At 37.2% G+C, this 21,882-nt stretch overlaps 2 protein-coding genes across 2 annotated transcripts in view; one reads left to right on the top strand and one right to left on the bottom strand.

The window, feature by feature from the left end:
* Positions 1-21,882, bottom strand: part of LOC134680354 (small ribosomal subunit protein mS31) — a 395,354-nt gene that overhangs the window by 132,677 nt on the left and 240,795 nt on the right. The gene's annotated exons all lie outside the window — the stretch shown is intronic.
* LOC134680343 (uncharacterized) overlaps positions 11,751-21,882 on the top strand; it is a 35,543-nt gene continuing 25,411 nt past the window's right edge. The window contains exon 1 of the mRNA XM_063539465.1: positions 11,751-11,815. The gene's annotated coding sequence lies outside the window, so the exon portion shown is untranslated. The remainder of the gene's footprint in view (positions 11,816-21,882) is intronic.

Below are 21,882 nucleotides of genomic sequence, written 5' to 3' on the forward strand. Positions count from 1 at the left end.
TTCAGTTATTCAACAAAAGGCCCGAATGATAAAGAGGGCAAGATCGTTTTATCTCTTTTGTTAAAATTTATTTATACGTATTCACGGATAGTATGAAATATTTCCCTTTGTACTTTTTGTGCCTAGGTAGATTTCTTAAAAGTATGCAACAATAGTTATTTGTGCCACTAGAGAGCAAAGTTAAACGTTGAATAAAGTATGAAAATTTTAAACATTCAATGGTTTATTTCTTAGGGCAACTATCCCCTGTGTCTAAAATGTCTGGAGCATCTGACCCACACATAAGGCATTCGTATGTTTTTTTTTTTGTTTCGAAAGGAAAACCCACAAACTCAATCTACTTTAATGACTTTCTTAATCAATACTTAGACTAAAGTAAAGCTGTTCAAAGTTTATATTCTGAGGGTCGATTTTTGAATTTCGAGCGCTCTATTTCTATCTATTGGAAAATCTGTGGAAAATGGTGAATTGATATTTTTGATATAAGTACTAGCGATAGAAATTGAAATGAAAGTGGTATTGACCACTCGTTTTCAATGCTATTAGTAGAATTTAAATGCCTAGTAGTGGATATATTTTGAAGGAAGCCACACAAAATCGAGGGCTCGAAATTAAAAAATCGGCCCCCTACGTGATAATTGCACATTTCAAAAAGTGGGGCAACTATCACCTACAAACAGCAACATCCCTAACTGTACTTCGGTGGACCTTATTACAAAAGGCATAAGGTCCACCGATGTACAGTTAACAGTGTGAGCGATGATACATACATATAAATCGGAACTCATGCCACGAATATTCGGAAACTGTTCGGTATTCGGCCTATTCGGCCACTTTGCCGAATATTCGGAATTCGGTCGAATGTTGCCTACTAAATATTCGGCCGAATACCACCGAATATCTGTTGCACTTACCTAAAAAGAAAAATTACACAAAAAATAACCAATAACTAGGTATGTATAATATTTAAAATGTATTCTTGGAAAGTAGTTAAATACGTAACGCACGCTTTTGAGCATTTGTTGATTACAAAATATTTTATTTTTATAATGGGTCTGATTTGATTGACTCTAACTACATTCATTAATTCTGTTCAACATAAAAACAAATATCTTAGCAAACGTTGTGCTTTGTTGGTTAACAGTTTTCATAATAATTGTGACTCAAAATATTCAGTCGCCGAATATTCGGTATTCGGCCAAGAGAGAGGCCGAATACCGAATATCACTATTCGAGGCATCTCTAATATTTACTGTTCCAAAACTAATTGAGTAAGCGGGCAACAAAGTAACTTAGCAGATATATACGTTATTACCTTTCCGATTAAGTATGCCATTATCAGCCAGGATTCAAGCTATTGGAACGTCAATTGGATTCTCCAATGGCCCGGAGATACTAGTAGTTATTAGTTCACAAAGAGCAGTCACCCGCAATGCACTTAGGATAAATTGCAATGAATACAATTGAATGTGCATTTCCTTTCAGTTGGTGCTGCGGGCGCTCTTGGTGTTGAATTGCTTTCTCGTCATCGCCCATCTACAATATTGTTAAGTACAGGAATGTAACGGATGTGGTTTTATCGGAACCGAAAACGGAAACAGATATTTTCAATTTAGTTTAACGGAACCGTAAACGGAAACGGAACCGAAAACAGAACCGGAACCAGAATCGGAGCCTTATTATTCGGTAAAAAGACTTTGACCTTCTAGGTGTTATTCATAACCCCACTAACTTCATCAAAATAGTTCCAAATCGAACTTGGTTTCGGCTTCATTTTGCGTTTTTTTACACACTAACATTCACCACACACACTACGTTCCACCACACGCAGTCAGTAGTCAGTACACAACAGAACACATACGATTTTATTTTTTATAACACGAATAAAACAAAGTATACAAACAAACAACAGATTAGCGTAATAGCACGTGGCAAGCGGGGCGATGAGCGAATGACTGGTATGAACCTATTTGTTTTTGATGTACGCCACCGCCGCGCGAAGCATTGACATCCGTTATAACTTCCGTTTCAAACATAGCGGAACCGGAACAGAAACGGATGTGTATTAAACGGAAGTTCCGCCTTAACGGAAACGGAACTGGAGCTCCGTAACATCCCTAGTTAAGTATAGGTAGCCTAAAGGATGACTCACACTAGAACGGCACGGGTACGGGCCGAGGCTTTCGACACTTCGTGGACATTATACTGATTGTCCATTTGAATTAATAATAGCTGTCATAATGCCCTCAATGCAAAGTTCCTTCTGCCATTAGGTACACAATAATATCTGGGAGACCAAGCTTTACTCGAAAAACATATAAAACTCAAAAATGCGCGTTTTCCCAGTGATATAGGTAAGACCTAGCTAGATCGATTTTTCGACCCCGAAAACCCCTATACCTACCTAGAGCAAATTTTTGTTCGAGATCCCCGACATATATAAATATATACATACATACATACATACATATAATCACGCCTATTTATTTATATAAATATATGTAAATATATTTACAAGAATTGTTCGTTTAAAAGTATAAGATTAGAATATATCTACGGCGTGTCCAAATCGAGAGCCTTATTATGCAAACGGGATTACTTCTTATAGAAATTTCCAAACAAAGAAATGAGGGAATTTATCTCCGCATTTCTCAGTTACTTAAAAGATAAAATGAATTGCCGTAGTGAACAAAATGTCCTCAAATGCTTTCATCTGAGTAAATAATTATCTAATGTCCTTCGTTACCTTTTTTCTTTATCTAGATTTCATTTCAAATTAATACTTATGCCTTGACATCTTAAACTTTAATTTATTTATTTATTTAAACTTTATTGCACAGTAAAAATTGTACAAAAGGCGAACTTAATGCCAGAAGGCATTTTCTACCAGTTAACCTTTGGGCCAAACAGAGAACAAGTAGTAATAGGTGCAAGAAAAATTAAAAGTACGAAAAATTAACTATTAAGTATACATTATTATGTTGAACAACATACAATTTCAAATATATATATTGCTATAATATACTTACTTATACATACAAAACAGATACAAATATAATTTATATAATTACTAGCTGTTGCCCGCGACTTCGTCCGCGTGGAATCTTATCTTCAACATTTTACATCTTTAGTACCTATAATTTTCATATCCAAGCAATGTTGAAATTAAGTACTTTTCTTTTTTAGCACGTTGTATGAAGTTTTAAGTCAAGTGGATTTTGATGTTGGTTGCAGAAATTACTTTTTTTGTATTCTCATAATAGGTACCTATGCCCTTATACAAAGATTCAAGTTCCGCACTCACAAAATATCTGATCTCCATACAAACTTTCAACCCCTTTCTCACCACCTTGGGGGATGATTTTCAAAAATACTTACTTGAATTAGGTTTCATGTTTTTTATTTAATACCTTTTTTTGCAAAAAGTTCATGTTCCTAGCTTAAAATTAAATTAACACCCCAAGATGAATTTCATCCCCTTTTTAACCCCCTTATAAATCATAAATCATTTTTTATTTATTCCTTAGGGGTTGACTTTCCAAAAACGTTGCAATAATTTTTTTGTAATAGGCTATTATGCCTTTCTAAGAAGTTTCAAAGCCAATGCTTTATATATACATACACCAATGTAATGGATTCAAACTTTCAACGCCTTTTTAACCCTGTTAGGGGATGAATTTTACAAAACGCTGAAATTACTTTTCCTGTCTTCTAATAATATCCCTAAATACAAAGATTCAAGTCCCACACTCGAAAAAATGTTTGATATCCATACAAACTTTCAACCTCGTTTTCACCACCTTAGGGGACGAATTTTCAAAAACGCTGAAATTAGTTTTCTTGTATTTTGATAATATATCTTTTAACGAAGTTTCAAATTCCTAGCTTGAAAGAAAACTTTAACCCCATACAAACTTTCATCCCCTTTTTAACCCCCTTAGGGGTTGAATTTCTCAAAATCGCTTCTTATCTCTTGTACACTTTATAAATGCAATCTGGTGTGCAAATTTCAACTTTCTGACTTTTGTAGTTTCGGCTGTGCGTTGATGAATCAGTCAGTCAGGACACTTGCATTTATATACAGGATGATTCAGGAGACGTGAGCAGGACTAACACTGCGCATTTCGTAAATTATAAGCAACTGTTTCCTATCAGTATTAGTGAGGATAACGTTAATTTTCTAGTCGTGGTGAAAAAAAAAGTTATTAATTTATTTACGACATGGATGGTCACCCTAACATTAGAATACTAAACTATCGATATTCTGTGTCAAATTGAATGTCATCACTGTCATCACGGTCTGGTTACTTTTGAAAACTCGTATCTCACTCAGGTTTGACATTTTATTTTCTTCGTAAAAGAGGTTTTATGTTTATTAATTAGGTCTTGTAGGGTGACCATGATTGTAGGGAATTAAATTTGTCCTCACCAAAAAGTAAAAAAATAGGAAAAAGTGTAGTTGTTTCACCTAAATACGACGGTGATCGATCAATTATCAGTTACTGAGTGTGCAGGATTAGTCCTGCTCACGTCTCATGAATCACCCTGTATATAGATATTTGTATGTAATTATGTTTGTTTATATAATTTAGTAAAATTTATTCAACACACGACCTCTTGTAAATGGATGGCTTAGCGTGACATGCTGAAAGTAACGTAGGGGCCTATTGAAACTTACATTTTGACATGAAAATTATATCTAACGTAATTTTTTTATCATTCACGCGCGCATTTCGTTCGTACCGTGTATTGGCGCGACTATAGAGGAGCAAGCAAATGACATCCTTTAGATATCATTTTGATGTCAATATTTAAGTTCGAATAGGCATCCTAGAGTTATTACTAATATAAGAATACAAATAAGTTGACAGGTTACCAGTCAAGCATGACACTGCTGCCTTGCCAAACCTATATAAATAATAATAAATAAAAAAAACAACGGGTTGCACTCCGGAAGTGCCGACAGAAGTGAAAACTCAATGACTAGTCCAAAATGTCTGCAGCACTATGTATAATTGACCCATCCTCCTTTCTATTGAAAAACTTGCTGAATTGCGAAATTGCTGGTCAGTGAGCTTATTTAAAATTCGAAATTCAAATTTGTAGCGTTAATTGTTTAAAATTCGAATAGAAATTGTAAAGTTACCTTGCAGTCCTCGCATCTAAATATATTTGGTCATGATATTTTGAGTTTTATTCACCAATACTATATAGAGTTCACTTTTATTAGCGATTTCATCAAGATATAGCTTTATAGAATTATATTTGAGTGATATAAAGTTAGAATGTATACTTGGTCAAGCATATCTTGTCAGTAGAAAAAGGCGCGAATTTCAAATTTTCTATGGGACGATAACCCTTCGCGCCTACATTTTTTAAATTTGCCGCCTTTTTCTACTTACAAGATTTGCTTGACCCAGTATAAAAGGCTTGCTACACGGTCGCCGACAAGCCCCCAGACCGCGTGGCCTTGGCCGGTCCCAGACCGTGTAGACAGTTGTTACCAACAAAATTTGACCAAAATTGTCCAAGGACAGACCAAGGTCAGACGGTTAGAAGGCTTGTCGGCGACCGTGTAGCAAGCCTTTAACTGTGAGATCCTCGTATTTCAACCCGTACAAGATTAGAACCTTTTTCATGAAATGTCATTGAGTTTTTCTTTATTTATTTAAATGCCATCTAAAAGAGTGGCCATCTAAACGTTACGGTCACGTGATCGCTCTCTCGAGTTTATCATTTTTTCCCCACCTCAGAAAGTGCCAGCGCCGCTAAAGAAGTTTCCACTTCAATAAATAAATAAATATTAAAGGACATTTTTACACAAATTGACTAAGCCCAACGAGAAGGTTAAGAAGGCTCTTGTGTTGTGGGTACTCAAATAACGATAATTATATATACTTCATATATAAATACATATGCCTACATGGAAAACAACCATGACTCAGGAACAAATATCTGTGTCATCACACAAATAAATGCCCTTACCCAGGTTCGAACCCGGGACCATCAGCTTAATAGGCAGATTTTTTTTTGTTTTTTAAGATTTCCGCGGCCTTCTGTTGGTGGCCCTTTGCACTTTGTCTAACTTGGTTGAGTTAAAAAGGTTTCGAAGTGATTCGTTTTTCAATCGATGTTTTAAAACAAGCATAACCGGAGCAATATCTAGTGAACACGCTGCAAGGCACGTTAGGCACGTGTCCATTCGGGCGTGAATCGTTCTTAATGGAAAATGCGAACGCGGAACAATTGAATTCTCTCTTCAGACGGTCTATCGCGGGGCGGGTTTCTACTTGTTGCCTCCCTATCAGACTTACGTACGAATTTAAAAGTGTGATAGAGACAACACGTCGAACGTGGCTCACGGTAGACCCTCAGAGGCGTGAGACACGTTTAAAGGTCTCCGCTGACCTTGAAATAAATCGCATGCGATTTTCGAACCATTTCGAACTAAATCGTTAAATCCATTACAGACTAAATTGGAGAAACTAGAGACTAGATTTGTCAACTCGATAAAAAAATATGAATCAATCAAAGCATTTATTACCAGGAAACTAAGGCCCATAGATACCTTACAAACTAACATATTTACAATAATAAAAATCTTAAATACTAAAAAAACATTTTCGTGACGCAGTTTTCTGTGGCGGCGTCACCTGCTAACAATTTACAAAATGCAAAATGGAGCATTATATTAATTACCTATACGTCAGCTGCTTCTCCGTTGGGGGGCTAAAGAGCGGCAGCCACAAAAAAAAACATAATTTCTTTCGGAGTCCAAATTATGTATGGGTATACATATATTATAATTGACCAACTTTATACCTACCAAAATAATGTCTACTATAATTAACCCATTTGCCAACAACGAACGGGTGACTGTATTAATACCGTAATACATTATGTATTTATTTAAGTAATTACTGGAAAATTACTAGGGCAGAATGTCGTTAACATATCCGCCATATTACTTTGGTGAGTAGAATACAGATGTCATGATAAAGTGATATTTTAGGATAGGAATACAGCGCTATCCTAAAGCAATACTTTCAGGAATGAATAGAAAATACGCGTAAAAGGTTGTTTTATTCGGTTAAATAAAGAGCCTGCGGACAGGACAGGGCTTTGATATCGTTCGGAATTAAAGCATTTCCATTAGAAATGAAACATCACTTCAAGGATGACTGTTAGACCGGGCCGTGTCCGGGCCGGAGCTTCCGGAGGTTACTTTTCTATAGGGGTCCACAGATTAACAGTCTGCCGGACGGTATCGGCCTGTCAGTTAGAACAAAATTTTGACAGTTCCGAACAACTGACAGGCCGATACCGTCCGGCAGACTGTTAATCAGTGGGCCCCTTAAGACATGACAGGCAATCACGTGATGCTTTCCATAGAAAACGATGCGCCGGAAGCTCCGGCCCGGATACGGCGGTCTAACGTGAGTTACCCTTTACTCTTTCTTTTCTTTTGTATACTAAGTCCTACCCAACGGTCTAAGTGCCCAAAAAATCTTAATTATGACATACATTACGGGTTACACTCGTAGCGCGTAGCAACGTTTTCGGCGTATGTAGCGCGTAGGCGCTACGATCAGTGTACCCGACTGTCGGGTTCTTGGCCCTAAATGTGTTAAAAAATATGGTTCCAATATGAAAAATGTTTTACCACTTCGCTACGGAGCCTCTACGCGGCTACGGCGTAGACCCTCGTAGCAAATGGACCGTTCTAAAAGATAAGACACTTCACACACGTCATATAAGAGGGTATACAGCTGTTATGAGTGGACATTCATGTTTTTATGTTGCTTTTAGCGCGATATAACTCTATATAGGTAGATACATGAAGCCAGTAGGTATACTAACATGTCGTGTTAAGTCTGTCTAGAATTTTATAACTTGTGAACGGTAAATATTATTATATGTATTATTAAATAGAAATAAATAGTAAAAACCGGCCAAGTGAGAGTTAGATTCACGCATGAAGGGTTCCGTACCATTACGCAAAAAGCGGCAAAAAATCACTGTTTTTGTATGGGAGCCCCACTTCAATATTTATTTTATTCTGTTATTAGTGTTACTTGTTATAGCAGCAACAGAAATACATCATCTGTGAAATTTTCAACTGCCTAGCTATCACGATTCATGAGATACACGGCTCGATTCGGGAAATGAATTAGAGATTAACTAGATACTAAATAGTAAAGATAAGTGACGTTCCACGACAAAAGGCACCTTATGGCGGCTGGCGCTTACGTCGCATAGCGCCGCAATAATATTGGAGCGACGTTAGTAATCGTAAGCACCTACCGCCATAAGGTACCTTTATCCGTGGGACGTCACATATCTTTACTATATCGTATCTAGTTAATCTCTAATTCACTTCCGAATCGCGCCGTGTGTATCAAGCTCACGGTAGGTAAATGTAGATTGTTCCAGAAATGTCAATTTATAAGCGCCTTGCAAACCTCAAAGCTATTAATCGTTTTGCCGCTTAATCTGTCATCTTGACTAATCTATTTGTGAGAAAGGGATAAAACATTAATTAACTAATTGAGGCTAGTAAAGTTTTGTGAATAAGGGGGAAAATGTATAGAAATGATAAGTCTCAGTCTACTTCAAAGTGATTACTTTAATAGACACTTGTTGATCATATACCGGGTGTGGCCTGTAACACGAACAAATGGTTAAAACATAGATTGTACTCCTCAAACGATGACACTTTTGTTCAACAACATTTAAAAATTATGAAGTATTTAGACTCCCTATTTTTCATACAAAATAAATATTGTCTTCAATGAACGCCATCGCCACGCCATATCATTGTGATTGACGTTGCTTGTCACGCCTTAAACATAACAAAATTCGCAATACATTATTGCGTCTTAGAATAAACTTTAACGTGTATTAAAAATCAAACCACAAGTTATTTTTAAAACTCGCTGAACAAATGTTGGTCAGTATGAGGAGTAAAGCCTATAGTTAAATTTTTTGCTCATATTACAGGCCACACCCGGTATATAGTTGCTTATAACTGTTTTATCATAGGAAAACAATAATATGACCAGGGGTAGGCAGGTACTATCTACTAGTACTTATTAAACTAATTACTCTATTGTTTAACAATTTTATAGGTAAAGTGATTAGTTGATTACGTTAAACATGTACTAAAATTTAAACAACAAGATCATTCAACAACAAGTTTTAATAATAGAGGTAATCAGTCGTATGCCATTTTTAATGTAATTTTAAAACTTCCATCTCATTACTTAATTAAAGAAAAGCTTAAATCTTAAACTAACAATGTAGTAAACTATAACTTTAAACAAAAACGAATAAAACTAACCATTCACCCAATATAAACAAAAGCGCTTAACGAAATGGCAACAGTTGCAATAAACCGCTTTCCAGTAGCCAAAGCGAATGCAAGACACCTCTATAAACACATACAACAATGATACAAGCGCCTCCGAAACCTATAGAACATAGCACCTTTTGGTTCTGCGACGTTTTGGGATGGTATTCCGTACGAAAACTTTAATTCCAATCTAAAATTAAAAGGACCCACTGATTAACAGTCCGGCGGACGGAATCGGCCTGTCAGTTAGAACAAAAAGTTGACAGTTCCGAACAACTGACAGGCAGATACCATCCGGCGGACTGTTAATCAGTGGGCCCCTTTAGAGTGATGCATTCCGACACATGCAATGCAAGGGTGTTGCGCGTTCAGAAGAAACTCACACACAAAAATACGTTGCATAGACAAAAGTTACACTTTTAAATTAGGTACTTATTTCAGTACGTTAATCATAATTGTGTTATTTTATATATCTGTCGTAGTCAGATCGTATAATCCGCCGTATTACATTACGGCTAGCCGTTTTCAAAAACAGGGGCGTTTTGAAATGCGGCGGTTCGACGATTAGCCGGATTGTCACTGCGATACGTTCTTCAATAAGGCGGCCCACGTTTAGCCGCATCGTACATTGTAGAGTGACCAGTTCTTTCGGTCGCCTACGTAACCGGAGTTTGACAATGTTTGCAATTTAATTTATTTCTACCATGGTCCCACCGCACTACATGTGTTTCTTTTCCAAAACATTTCCTTCACAACTTAAATAGACGGAGCCCCGCAAGCGGGGCTCCTATTTCTGGGCGGTTTGCCCTTCGGGCATCTGAAGTTACCTAACGAACCTAACCTAATTACCTACCTACGCTTTTTTCCCCAAAGTGTAATGTTTTCACGGACGTCTCACTTAATCAATAGGTAGGTAGGTTAGGTTCGTTAGGTAGCTTCAGATGCCCGAAGGGCAAACCGCTCAGAAATAGGAGCCCCGCGAAGCGGGGCTCCGTCTAGTTAAGTTGCGAAGGAAATTTTTTTTTGAAAAGAAACAGTCCGACAAACTCCAGATTTGATGGACACCCCAGCGTTTGTCAGGCAGCGCCACGAGTGTTAAAAATGGGAACTAAAAACTGTCAAAGCGGCGGCTAATGACTCGCTGTATTACATTACGGCTAGCCGTGTTGAAGAACGTATGGCGCCGAATACATTCCGGCGGATTCTCATTCAGCCGCATTCAATACGGCTAATCGTTAAACCGCCGCATTTCAAAACGCCCCTGTTTTTGAAAACGGCTAGCCGTAATGTAATACGGCGGATTATACGATCCGACTGCGACATATCTATCACATCATGCGCCTAAATACTAGACTAATGCCAAACTTCGTGATTATTATTTAAGGTTTTTTTCGCTTTACTTAATATTTCCTGTAATATTTTCATAAATTAAGTGAGGTGAACTTATTTGACGAATGATATCAAGCCCAAATCTTTGTTAATTTAGTTTTTAGGGTTCCGTACCTCAAAAGGAAAAATCGGAACCCTTATAGGATGTCTGTCCGTCTGTCACAGTCTATTTTCTTGGAAACTACTGGACCAATTAAGTTGAAATTTGGTACACATATGTAAATTAGTGACCCAAAGATGGACATATTTTGTTATAAGTTTAAAACACATAGGTTCCAAGGTATTTAAGAAAATAGCCAAAAAATGACCAGTCCCCCCTTTATCTCCGAAACTACGGGGTCTAAAATTTTGAAAAAAATACTCAAGATAGTTCTTTACCTATAGATGACAGGAAAACCTATTAGAAATGTGCAGTCAAGCTTGAGTCGGACTTATATTACGGAACCCTAGAAACGCGAGTCCGACTCGCTCTTGGCCGGTTTTTAAAATAAATTCTCAGAAACAAGGTGACATCTGCAATTAATAGTATTAAAATACTTATTATTTTGAGCAGATACTTAAGTGGGAACGAGACTCACGAACCCAATCTAATCTCAATGAATTAGTTAACGTCCTTCAGAATCGCGGCTTCCAGCAAACCGCGCCGATCGATCCGCGCGTTATGTAAACCCCCTCCCCTCCGCCCCCCATTCACAAGGCTCCAACCGCTCGGAACCTCTACGGAACCCCTATACACCTATTCCTCACTCAAACAAGACTATATTGTCCACTGTAAACTGACCGTTCCATTCTTAAAATCTGTTTGAAATTGCAGCTCATGACGCTGGTTTTTCAAACCTGATAACAACAGAAAAGACCAGTATAGTTAGAGCTTAAGCTTAAAAGAGTTAGTAGAAAAGCACGGATCAAAAATACTGGTATATAACCTCAAACACAGCCTTTACACTTGTGAATTAACCCGTCGACTGCGCATCGGTCCGCGCACGACGAGAACGCTCAGTTGTTTTCCCGGATTCTCCCGGACCGCACGAGAATCTAGCGCTCGTTTGTTTTCCAATGTTGTAGACAAACAAGGTAAGTGTGTTTGTAACGATACGTTTGTGTGTGTGGATGCAATGCTCGGTGATTGGTGCGTAATAATAGATGATTTTAATCGGAATAATTATGATTACATGGTTCATGCATTAAAAAGGAAAATTGGAGTTCAGTGGAAATAGCTAGATTAGGGATATCTGATAACCTCTTTTATTTTAAGTATTTTTACATTACTAATTTAGGCTTTTTTGTTATTCAATAAAATTTAGAAGAACTGACTTGGGACAGGTAATAAAGTCAGAAACGGAAATCGGTTTAATGGTAAAATTTTAAGCTATGAAATGCTTTTTTAAATTAAAATTATTTTAATTGTGTTGCTTCTGACCATTCCACGCTTTTATTTGTTACTTTTATCGAATTAATAAAAATAACATTGCTATTGTATGTCTTTCTATCTAATAGATTATATTTTATATAAGAATAATAAATAAATTTAATCTCATGCAAAAAGCTCCACCGCCACATTTTATGGAGACAAAAAAAACAAGACTGAAAAGAATTTAGTACTAATTTTCCAGGAGTTAGATCAATAATAAAAGATAATTGTTTGGAAGGTCAGACGGCAGTCACTGTCCTAAAAACTAGTGCCTACGCCAGTTCTTGGGATTAGTTGCTAAGCGGACCCCATGTTCCTATGAGCCGTGGCAAAAAGCCGGGACAACACGACGGACTCCACTTTATTAAAGTACCGTCCCCGGAAAAAGAAATACCCCGTTTCCGCAATATGCTCGAGGGAATCATACAGGGTAGGTACGAATATTTTCCCGTAGCGTAGCACAACTGTAGCACAGCATTAAAAGCTTCGTGACAAGACTGACAAGATCCTTTAATTTGGGGTAGCAAGACAACGCGAATTTGGGCAGTCAGGGAAAATTGCAAACAAAAAGTGTTTAAGGCTATTTTTATTTTGTTGTCGTTGTTAAATTTTCAGATTCTGATAAAATTTTGTGGTTTCTTATTCTGTACAACATATATATCTGTATACATAATATCTTCCACTAAGTTAGGAAAACCTATGGAATTTTAGTATCTCAATGGGAATTTAGGTACGTGCATTTTTTTTTTATCAAATTAGGATTTCGTGTTTATTCTGACCAGAATCAGGAGCTCTTCAAACCTTCAAATTTTTATCAAAAACTGTAAAAAAAACCCGGCCAAGTTCGAGTCAGTCTCGTGCACGTAGGATTCCATACCATTACGCAAAAAGAGCCAAAAAATCACCTTTGTTGTATTGGAGCCCTAAATATTAAGTTTATTCTGTTTTTAGTATTTGTTGTTATAGCGGCAACAGAAACACATAATCTGTGAAAATTTCAATTGCCTAGCTATCACGGTTCATGAGACAGACAGGCAGACAGACGGACAGCGGAGTCTCAGTAACAGGGTCCCGTTTTTACCCTTTTTGTACGGAACCCTAAAAATGGCTCTTCAATGAGCCGGCGGCCGTGTGCAGTTTTTAATTTTTCTAATGGAAAACCGTTTTCCTGATTTGAGATTAGTATGTCAAACTTTAGCATAACTTTTCATGTAACTAACATTAGGGATCAAACAAATTGTATTTTATTTATTATTTTAGTTGTAAATGTCATACCAAGAAAAAAAAAATCGTACCTATTCCTCTTTATGCCGCTGTCGGTAATACTGGCTCAACCGGCTGGTAATAATGCCACGCAACACCATAAAAGCTACCATTGTACTAAATTTAGGCCGTAATTGTCCCAAAAATTAGAGTTGAAAAGGTAATTCTATTATTAAGAGAGTATAATAATACATACCTACATACCTACATGTTAATTATAATACCGTCTGGTTGCTTTCAGCAACGTTTTACCCAAATGAGTTTATATTTAATGACGTTTTAATGGCCAGATTTTGGGAACAGCTGGGGCGTTAATTAAATCTGAAACTCTTTGTTGGCTTTCCGTGTACCAGTAAACCAGTACCCAAAGGGTAAAACGGGACCCTATTACTAAGACTTCGCTGTCCGTCCGTCCGTCCGTCCGTCCGTCCGTCCGTCCGTCCGTCTGTCACTAGGCTGTATCTCACGAACCGTTATAGCTAGACAGTTGAAATTTTCACAGATGATGTATTTCTGTTGCCGCTATAACAACAAATACTAAAAACAGAATAAAATAAAGATTTAAATGGGGCTCCCATACAACAAACATGATTTTTGACCAAAGTTAAGCAACGTCGGGAGTGGTCAGTATTTGGATGGGTGACCGTTTTTGTTTTTGCTTTTTTTGTTTTTTTTTTTGCATTATGGTACGGAACCCTTCGTGCGCGAGTCCGACTCGCACTTGCCCGGTTTTTTCATATTTGGGAATTTTTATTTTAGGTATTTCTTTCGATTTTTAATAGGTGAAAAAAAAGTGACATAAAGTTTCCATAATTTTTTCGTTCCTTCCATTGCGTCACCGTTATACAAAGTCTTTGATAATGTCATATTGGGAATGGATATAAAAATCTCAGGACTCTTCGGATAATTAGGATAGAGAGAGCTCGTGATTCTGAATGGAAATGACATAAAACATCCAAATATAACCAGCCCATATATACGTCAGACGAGTTCATAAATTTGTATACATTTTTTCACGCTATTACAATGGATTAGGGTGAATAAATGTATACATAACAACTCGACTGTGCATGTTAATAATACGATCTGGTTAAATCTCCGAAAAGGAAAATAATACCGTCTGGTTAAATCTCCGAAAAGGCTTCTAATGACGCCTTCATGACGATATTTTGGGAACAACTGGGGCGTTAATTAAAGCTGAGACTCTTTGTTCGGCAATTTTAACAAAAGCCTGGGGGTTTTTGTGTTAACCTGGGGTTGATTCGACTTATTATGGTGTCATGGCATTTGGGTACAAGTGCTGCTATAAAGATGGATGCCCTTTTAAACACTTTTTGTAGTTTGATTGACCGGGGTTTTCCCAAGAATTTTCATAAATATAAATTGAAATAGATGTCTAATATTATAGATAAGCCAAAGTATTAAAGAAGAAGCGCTGGTGTCCTAGCGGTAAGAGCGTGCGACTTGCAATCCGGAGGTCACGGATTGAAAGCCCGGCTCGTACCAATGACTTCTTCGGAACTTATGTACGTTTGGTACAGTCAACTGTAAAAATATGGGTGTAGCCAACTTATTCAAAAATATGTCCCATAGTTCTTAATTCGCTGAAATAACAGCTATGGGACATATTTTTGAGATGATTTGTGTACCCACATTTTACAGTTGACTGTACATTGGTACAAGCCGGAGTTTTAACCCACGACTTCCAGATTGAAAGTCGCAAGCTCTTACCGCTTGACTACCGGCGCTTCAAATAATGAACAAAAAATGTTAGTATGACCCACGGAAGTTTAAATTGGCGTTTTCTTTCACACCGTGATATATCCACTAACAAGGATGAATAGGCTGTATAAAACAAAAAATATACCCTACCTGCCCCCTCGTCATTACTGGCTAACCTGATATGTATATGGCCGAGCGAGCTTTTTACCGTTTCGAGGGTTCCTGTTACAGGCAATGCTATTATTTCAGGCTGAAGTTTGTAAATGTGTGGGCTCTTTATTTATCTTTATAGCGTAGAATAGGGTTTCTTTAACATATAACCCGACGTGCCCTTATAAAATATCATAGATGAATATGAACCTTTTAATTATAAAGAACATTGTATTTAGTCACTTGTTACCTACCCATCAACATCATCATGTATAATGTGTTGTTGGACTTGTTGTCCAGGGACGGGTCAAAGGCTGTAGGTCAAGAGGACGTTCCCCAATGCGTTGACGGATCAGATAAAAGCCCTTACCAACACCCCACTTTTAACTTAACACATGTGCCAGAGAAGCATCTGCCAGGGAGAACTGGCGTAGAATCGTTGGTCGTTCAACGTGACCACGGCTGCTCTGCCAAGAGTAATTCGACGGAGAAGAAAAATTTAGTCAATATGCACCCATAGTACAAACTTTGCCTAGTTTGGGGCTAGGTTGATTTCTGTAAGATGTCCCCTAATATTTATTATTTTTTATAAGCTTAACCAAGTTTTACAAATCTCATTTATTTGCAACAAAAATCTAAACTAAAAATTATTCTTTCTGAAAGTATTTTCTACAAACTACTATATACAATACTGTATACTGGGATCGGCAGGGAGCGGTTTGTTTTCTTAAATTTATAGTTTTAATTTTTATTTGTAAGCCTTAGTTGTATGTTTTTTGTCATGTAGGTATGTAGAACTTTTAATAAATAGAAATTCTATACTGTATATTAACTATAGCTAAATAAAGTTGCACGACTTAATAAGGGTTGCCTAAGTTCGATAATTATTGTAACGTTATTGTGGGTAGCCGTGACCTTAACCGGGGGGCTTCGGTACCACCTGTTGCTGCACGCGCCGGCCCGGTCCATAGCAACTAACTATTCTATAACAAACCAATATTGGTTGGGTTGTTTTGTTGTACAGATGTAGTGCTTTATTGTTTTCACCACACCAGCTTTTGTAAAGGCTTACTTTGCACTTCAAAAGCTGATAGCAAAGTTGCATTTTATTCACATGTGAGGCAAAGTAATCAGATGCAAATTTTGAGTTGATTTCTTATGTTTGCTGGTAGAATTGATTTTTAAATGATTTTGGATGATGAATATTTAATAACATTCATTTGGATTTGATTCGGTTTGATTTTGTTTGATATTTTACATTTAATTTTTGCTTCGAGATAGTGTGGTGAAAAATTTTGTGTTTCACTCGGGGGCAAATTTTGTTTAACTCTCGAGCTTTGAAAACCTCGCAACGCTCAAGATTCCATTTTTCGAACCACTTGCTACGCTCGTGGTTCAATTTTGGGATCTTTCGCTTGCTCGGGTATCAATATTAGCACGAGCGGTTAAACAACAACTTTGCCCCCTTATGAAACAAATAACTATTTCCTTCATATTTTCTCGGAGAGGTTCGTATTTGTCGTGCTACTTCAGTCAACCTTTTTTTTTTTATTATGAATGGGCTTACTCATGGCCACAGACTAGCCGAGGCGTAGACGTGCCCTACGATGGAGCGAGCTCGCCCAGAAGGTGCCTGTTCACTATTGATTTGAAGGTTGCCGGGTTATAAGAACACGGTAATATAGACGCCGGCAAGGAATTCCATTCCTTGGCAGTGCGCATAAGGAAAGTAGAAGCAAAGCGCTTCGTGCTTTAGTACTTTTAGTACCTACCGACACACTCATAATGGAACAAAACTTTAATACATTTATTTTGTGTAATTTTAACATCCCTTTAGTTTTAGCGGAACTTCCCCATATTTCTATGTGATTGTCCAAGTGTGATTTTACCAAGGAATTATAGAGGTTGTAATTTAACGTACCTATTAAGAGATCATTTGTAGGTAATTAAATATTAATTTTCTAAATTTCGATTCCCGTCCCCTCCTCATTCTATCCACCCCTTCCTCTACCTACAACAACATTTTGTCAGTGCATGGCCGGGTGGGTATTAAATACAAAACTTAATGGAAATACAAAAGTTACCTAATTAAGGTGTTGGGAAACTCAAAGAGTTGTTTGCCTTTAAAACGACAACTTAGGGTGTTAACAAAATGAGTGGGTGTACATTGAATAATATATGAGGCATGTGTTTCTTTTGATTTTGTTTATGGTTATTTGTCCAAAGCAACCTTTTGTAGGGCTCAATGATGTTAATGTTGGCATTAAGTCCGCCTTTTGTACTCTAAGGTTTTCTTTTGGGCAATAAAGGTTAAATAAATAAATGATTCGTAGAAATAATATTTTGTTTTTGCCTAACAATGATTTCGTTAGACAGTGGACTTTTGATACTATAATATTATGTAATATATTTTCTCTAAATGCTATATTCAATTTGTACCTACCGCCAACTCTAAAATTAATTTATGATTCTGAGTAGAAATTTAAAAAAGACCTATGTCTAAAACCAAAGAAAAAAATATCTTATTTACATATTAGGTAGGTACCTATACAGTTTGCTCTCATTTACCTACTTTCATAAAATATATTACGTAATCCTTAAAACTTACCTAACCTTTTCACCTTTATTTCACCTTTACTTGTTACCTAGAACAAACAAAGCAAATTCAAATTATCCAAAGCGATTACAAATTAAAATAGAAATTCCAAGTTAGATTGCAAACCCACGCGCTATCAGACGATAATAAAGACAGACTTCTTTATTGCTGACTTTCGATTGGGCCTGGAATCTGGATACCGATTCTGATGGCTCCACTACACGTTGGGCCAACGCCGGCCACTCCAAGGGACGCAGCAATGCGGTAGAATGAGATAGCAATACCACTTGCTCCCTCTAACGCATACATGCGTTCCTTGGAGTGGCCGGCGTTGGTCCATCGTGTAGACTAGAGGAGCCATGATATGGGTCACTTGCACCATCCCACTAACCCGGGTTAACCGGTTAAACCTGGAGTTACCATGGTTACCAGTACAATTTGACACTGTTTTATCGGTTTATACCCTCTACACGATGGGCCAACGACGGCCACTCCTAGGGACGCATTTACGCGTTAGAGGGAGCATGTGATATTGCTATCTCATTCTACCGCATGGCTGCGTTGCGTCCCTTGGAGTGGCCGGCGCTGGCCCATCGTGTAGAGGAGCCATAACACGTTAATCCCAGGTAAATGGGATGGTGCAAATGAGGTGAGTGACTTACCCGTATCACTACACCTTATAAAACAAACTCCCCCGCCGCGTCTGTCTGTTTGTTTGTATGTTCGCGATAAACTCAACAACTACGATTTTCATGCGATTTTCACCTACCGATAGAGTGATTCTTGAAGAAAGTTTAGGTGTATCATTTAAGACGAAACAGGAGCTGAGTTTTAAATATTTTAGGTAAACATACCCGTCTCGCTAACGGAAGCGGCTCCGAAAACTAGTGCGATAAGGACAAGGCGAAAAATCCTGTGTAAAAATCTCAAAAATCGAGGTTTCGCACTCGAATGTTTCCTCCTCCAAAACTTAACTAATCGTAACCAAATTTGGAAATCTAATTGATTATGAAATTATCTGTGTCGGACTGTTTTGTTTTTTGGCTAATTGATAGCAGTTATGAATACTACGCCTCTCATTGCGGCATAGTCAATGAGGCCATTTTGGCCATTTTTGTAGGGCTCTAGCGCCTTAAAAAACAAAAATATCAAAAAAGCAAAACAATCCGACACAGATATTGACAATATTAATCTGTGTTGAAAAAATCATTGCTCTAGCATCAAAACCCACGGAGGAAACAGTCGAGTACGTTTGTATGGAGAAATGACCACTCCTGTTGGCTCGCTAGTACCTATGTTATAACTTGACACGGCTGAAACCGGTATTGAAATACAGTCGTGAAATGTATGGGGATCCAATACAGTATATATTGTTACATATGTATAAGTCGACGTTTATATAAACTTTAACAAATTGTTAAAATCAGAATCGTGATCGTAAGAACGGTTTCCCGTAATGGTTTTCCGATAGACATCTCGATCGCTCGCCCTAGCTCCCAATTAGGCTGAGTGCCGGAACTTCGTCAATCTTAGCTTTAGTCTCTAGTAATAAATTAATCAAATTTTATTGAATTATTCGTTTTCTAACTAAAAATGATTACATGAAGCAGTCATAACTCCTAGCTCCTTACCGCTTCCGGTGCAAAATGACGCATCGGCATACCACGATAGATGGTGTAAGTATTGTGTACCTATTTTCAATTGAAATAAGTATAAAAACGCCAAAAATGCTTACAGCGCCTTAAACATAAACTTGTTTAATAGTACCTATTTAAAAACGATTATTTTTTTTACAACATTTTAGGCAATGTAAGGCATATTTTCTTAGCTCCATTTCTATTTTTTTGCAATTATTCTTTACGTTTTATTAAGCACAAAATATCTGTGAGCGCAAACAACGCTTGAAAGCACAATTTCCGTTCAATGTTTCACGAAAAGAGTTAAAATCTTTAAAATCACATCTATCATTCATAAAATATTCATGACCAACAAACTAAATGGTAATCAATCATAATAAAATATTATATGTACAAGGTTTAATTCTCTTAGACTTAAAACAAAATGAAAACTAATTTCATTACTTAAAGTATCCGATTCACAAACAATTAGCCATAGCTTCGTGTAATTAAAGTCATTTGTTTGGATTAGGCGGCCGCTATAGGCAGGAGCTATGCGGGGTTCATTACTAGTAAATTACCATAACTAGAGCTTAGTCGTAGCTATGTCTAAACTAAATATTTAAGTTTAAGGGAATAGGATAAGTCCTAGAATGAAAATAGTGCATTTAGCTTGCCTTGAAATAAAAGCAAATAAAATCCGCAAAAAGTACTAAGACGTGGGCTAGGTTAATTCCTTATAGTTTATGATTATTTTGACTGGATTAGTACTGTCTGACCAAAGTTTCGGTTCCGGTTGCGGCATCAAAATCATGTGTCAATCAATGGTTCGGTTTCGGCCAAAAAACTACTGATCCATTCAGCCGCGCTGAAATATAAGTAGATACAGTCGCCATCCGATATATCGGAGCGGCCAAGGTGATCACAATATCTAAACACGCACTCGTAACGCCCTGACAATAGAGGCGTGTTCAGATATTTGTGGACGCCTTGACCGCTCTGATATATCTGATGGCGACTGTACACACAACACCAGCACCTTGGGGGGTCGTAGCCAAGACGACACTCATATCTCAACAAACATCAATCGAAAAATAAAAATGATTGGAACTGCGTACCTATAGTCGGACGGTTTTAAAATGTCGGTATCCACTTGTAATACAGTAAAATTATACATTTTGCGTTTGCGTCAAATCCGGTAGTTCTGATTTTTTGCAGGCTTGTTTATGATGTTGGCCCAATGAATAATCCAAGTTTGTGACCTCGAGCGCCGAACGCAACTTTGTCAAAAATCGATTAACCGCAATTTTTTTTTAAATTTGGGCGATTATAACCCTAAAGTACTAGTTTTTGATAGTAACTTCCTAGGGCGCTTTTAAAGTAGACTAAATTTGCTACAATAAGACACTAGAATTGTCTCTGTACATCTAATATTTTCCGAGATAAAGCCTTTCAAAATTTTATAATTTTACGTCAGTTCTTAGCTATAATATAAGGGTTATTAGGTTGGTAATTTATATGGAATTCATCGCCGGCACGTTCTACAAAATATTTAAATATTCCATAAAAAAATGTATGAGTGCCTATTTTGAAAAAATATTTAAAAATATAAAAATTTAAATATAAAATTTTGAAAGGCTTTATCTCGGAAAATATTAGATGTACAGAGACAATTCTAGTGTCTTATTGTAGCAAATTTAGTCTACTTTAAAAACGACCTAGGAAGTTACTACCAAAAACTAGTACTTTAGGGTTATAATCGCCCAAATCTAAAAAAAAATTGCGGTTTATTCTATTTTTGACAAAGTTGCGTTCGGCGCTCGAGGTCACAAACTTGGATTATTCATTGGGCCAACATCATAAACAAGTCTGCAGAAAATCAGAACTACCGGATTTGACGCAAAAGAGCCAGGTTACAAAATTCGACAAATTTACTGGATTATTGAGAGACATTGTTATCTTTTGTTAAACCAAACCGCTACACGACGCTATACGACTATATCAGCGTTAGGCTTTCTAAAACTATCTGTATTATTCTACGTAAGAATTCGTGTAGAACATAAAACGAAAGTGTCGTAAAGCAATAAAATAGAGGTCGAGGGAGCATTGCTTGGAGCCACGAGACATGTCCCTCGTTTTATGACGTGTTGGGGATGAACTTCACTCAACGAGTACCTACCATGTCAACGTACATGTACATATATGTACGACTGTACATTTAGGTTATGTGTTATTCTGGAAACTAAGAAGTGACATTCGGCTGGCGACTGCCACGGCGCTAGAGTTAGACCAAGAAAAGTCTGCAGCGATTTTGATAGTCCACGCAGTGCAAGTGTTATTTTAAACGTCAAACTTCTATGACATTGTGACTTATAAATAACAC

The sequence above is a fragment of the Cydia fagiglandana genome, chromosome 3, assembly GCF_963556715.1.
Source record: "Cydia fagiglandana chromosome 3, ilCydFagi1.1, whole genome shotgun sequence".
Taxonomy (NCBI): Eukaryota; Metazoa; Arthropoda; class Insecta; order Lepidoptera; family Tortricidae; genus Cydia; species Cydia fagiglandana.